The sequence below is a fragment of the Hevea brasiliensis genome, chromosome 5 (assembly GCF_030052815.1).
Source record: "Hevea brasiliensis isolate MT/VB/25A 57/8 chromosome 5, ASM3005281v1, whole genome shotgun sequence".
NCBI classification, from domain to species: Eukaryota; Viridiplantae; Streptophyta; class Magnoliopsida; order Malpighiales; family Euphorbiaceae; genus Hevea; species Hevea brasiliensis.
Genome location: NC_079497.1, coordinates 29,230,126 through 29,233,984, shown reverse-complemented (window position 1 = coordinate 29,233,984; position 3,859 = coordinate 29,230,126).

The following is a 3,859-nucleotide window of genomic DNA, read 5'->3' as shown; positions in this document are numbered from 1 at the left end:
TAGTTGCATGGCATGTATAGCTAGTATTGATTGATCAGATCAGAATGGCTGCTCAGAATGATCAGAAATATCAGAAGCTGTTGGAAGAAGTCCGGCAGGGCATAGACTATCAGCCAGGGAAAGCTAATGTTGTGGCTGATGCCTTAAGTCACAAGACTATGGCAAGTCTATGGGTTACTCCTTTGTCTTTGGTACATGAGTTGAGATCATTACATGCCAGCTTAGAGATTAATGATGACGGACAGACGGTAGTTGCATGGCATGTACAGCTAGTATTGATTGATCAGATCAGAATGGCTACTCAAAATGATCAGAAATATCAGAAGCTGTTGGAAGAAGTCCGGCAGGGCAAGAAACCAGAATTCTCAATCAGATATGATGGTCTACTGCTACACCAGGGCAGAATGTGTGTTCCTAATGATGTTGATTTGAGGCAGATCATTTTGAAGGAAGCACATGAGTCTCCTTTTGCCATGCATCCTGGTGGCACAAAAATATATAGAGGGCTAAAGGAGCATTACTGGTGGATGGGTATGAAAAGAGATGTGGCAGAGTTTGTTTCTAAATGCCTAACTTGTCAGCAAGTAAAGGCAGAACATCAAGTACCCACTGGGTTGTTACATCCACTACCAGTACCAGAATGGAAATGGGAGAGAATAATGATGGATTTTGTGATGGGACATCCGAGGACACAGAAAAGTCATGATGCAGTATGGGTCATTGTTGACAGACTGACCAAGTCTGCTCATTTTCTGCCAGTCTGAATGGACTACAGTTTAGAAAGATTGGCCAAGTTGTACATTGATGAGATTGTGAGACTGCATGAAGTGCCAGTATCCATCGTATCAGACAGAGATCCTAGGTTCACTTCTAGATTCTTGGGTAGTCTTCAGAGAGCCCTAGGAACAAGTTTGAACTTCAGTACTGCATTCCACCCACAGATAGATGGCCAGTCTGAGAGGATAATTCAGATCTTGGAGGACATACTACGGGCTTGTGTGATTGAATTTGAGGGCAGTTGGGATACACATTTGCCTTTAACTGAGTTTGCTTACAACAATAGCTACCAATCAAGCATTAAGATGCATCCATATGAAGCTTTGTATGGCAGAAAATGTAGAACCCCATTGTGTTGGGATGACGTGGGTGAAAGAAAGATGATTGGACCCGAAATTGTTCAGCAAACTGAAGAGATAATCAAGGTGATTCGAGATTGACTTAAGACTGCATCAGACCGTCAAAAGTCCTACATTGATTTGAAAAGAAGGGATATTGAATATGCAGTGGGTGAGAAAGTTTTCCTCAAGGTTTCCCCTTGGAAGAGGATTATGAGATTCAGCAAAAAGGGGAAACTGAGTCCTCATTTCATTGGGCCATATGAGGTTCTAGAAAGAGTGGGTCCTTTGGCATATCGTTTGGCACTACCTCCAGAGTTAGAGAAGATACATAATGTCTTCCATGTATCTATGTTGAGGAGGTATCGATCAGACCCATCTCATGTACTACCAGTAGAGGAAATTGAAGTGAATCCAGACCTCACATATGAAGAAGAACCCATAGAGATTTTGGCTTATGAGGTGAAGCAGCTACGGAACAAGCAGATACCGTTGGTAAAGGTGCTGTGGAACCATCATTCGGGCCAGGAGGTAACTTGGGAACGAGAGAAGGACATGAGGAGACAGCACCCACAGCTGTTCAGAGATTAATACCAGGTAAAATTTCAAGATGAAGTTTATTTTAAGGGGGGGAGAATTGTAACACCCCTATTTGCATAGCCTGGTATATTTTACTATTCCGGTGACCGGTGTCAGTCCGGATAATTAAGGGGATTAGAACCATGCTTAAGACAACTAGAAAAGCCATAAACACAAATAATTAATAATTGTCAATTAGTTAAGTATAAATAAGAAAAACAGAACATAAGAAGTTAAACGAGCCAAGAGTCACAGCATGGGTGACCTTCTAGGGAACGATTGCGAAGTCATTTTAAACTCAAATTTTGAACCGTAAAATGTGACGCCGCGATCCTTAGGACCATTACAAACACAGTGGAAAAGAGAAAATCACAAAAAAGAACTGTTAAGCCAGTCAAATAATTAGGTCAACGAGCCAGAAGAAATATTGAATTAATTGCAAACCGGGATGAACCGGCGAGGGGCAATTTGGTCAATTGACCCTGAGAGCTAACTCCTGACCTAGCTTTCAAATAAAATTGGAGAAAATAAAATTTCAGAATCGAGAATTAAATTAAAGAACTAATAAAAAAATAAATAGAAAAAAAAAGAAGAGAAAACAAAAAAGTTAAAAAGGTGATGACATCATGCATGACATCATGCATGATGCCATAAAAATAATAATTAATATATTTAATTAATTAGATTTTTGGGTCTTCCATAAGGATAAAAAAGAAAAGAAAAGAAAAAAAAAAAAAAACAAAAGTCTATCTTCTTCAAGTTAGCCGTCCACCTCTCTCTCCCTCTCTCCCTCACTAGTCCTCCATGAAAGCTCATTTTTAAGCTTGAAGGAACCACAAATTCAGCCATAGAAGTGTAATCCTCTTAGTTAAACCTTGTTAACCTCACTTGAGAAGAAGATTGATCAAGAAAAGAAAGAAGAAAAGAAGAAGAAAATTGAAGATTGAACATCAAAGTTAGGTTAGTTCTTTTAATTAAAATTTTAGTTAATACATGTGTTCTTAGTTTAAGTGAACTTAGAAATTATGAAAAATGGAAAAGAAAACAATTTTTGGAGGATTATCTGTGAATTTCAGCCTGCCTATATAGGGGTATGTTTTGCATGAGTTTAATTGAGTTAAACATGTTAGGATGCTTGAATGAGTTGAAAGATTGTGTTTATATGCTTTGAATTAGTTAAATGCAAAGAGTTTGTGTAGTTAGGGTTTTGGGACACTTAGGGTTAGAGACAAAAATGTGAGGAATTTGTAAATGGTGTCTTTGACCAAATGTGAAGTGATAAATGGTCATTTGTGACCTAATTAAGTGTGTTAAAAGTGTTTGAATTAAAGCCAAATTCGGAGGGAGTGTGGTCATGCTACTGGCAACATGACCAAGTCAACTTTGAAGAACCAAAAATGAAAATTTACAAGTCCAATTGGTATGAGACCAATTGGGAATGAAAATAGACACTAAATGACACAATTTTCATTTAGGAAGCATGCTCAAAAAGTGACCAAAACCTAATTAACAAATTGACCAAAGTTGGAAAATTGCAAGCTGCCCTATACAAACTGATCAAATGAATAGTGTTTGTTAATTTGTCATAACTTGAGCTAGGCAGGTCTAAATGACCTGAAATTTTACCAATAGTTATATGAGATATAGACCTAAAACTTTCATGAAGAACAGAAACCCAAATTATGCCATTAACCAAGTCATTTGGCCACCCCAAGTTGGTGACCCAAAACTGCCAGCACCAAAAATTGCCCAGAGTTCTGGGTTGAGTCCAATCCGGCAACCATGGTTCAAATGGCTATAACTTGAGCTACAAAACTCCAATTGGGATGATTCAAAAAGGAGAATAAACTTAAGACAATAGGGAACATTTTCTATGAAGAAAGTTTTACCAAATTCGCATAGAAAAGTGACCAATGGAACAGTGCAACCTTAGACACCAAAACTGAAAATTTATTAAATTTACCTAAAAGACATAGAATTTGAATAAACAACCAAAAACAACAAATTTAGTAACCAAAATGTGGTATGTGGGTGAAGTTGGAATTCCCATACCTATTAAGCCTTAGAAAGTCAACAATTTGACTTGAATAGTGTAGTGGATAGTAACCCAAAATACAAAATTTCAAGAATGTCGAGTTTAGCACATTAGAGCTAGGTAAAAGTGA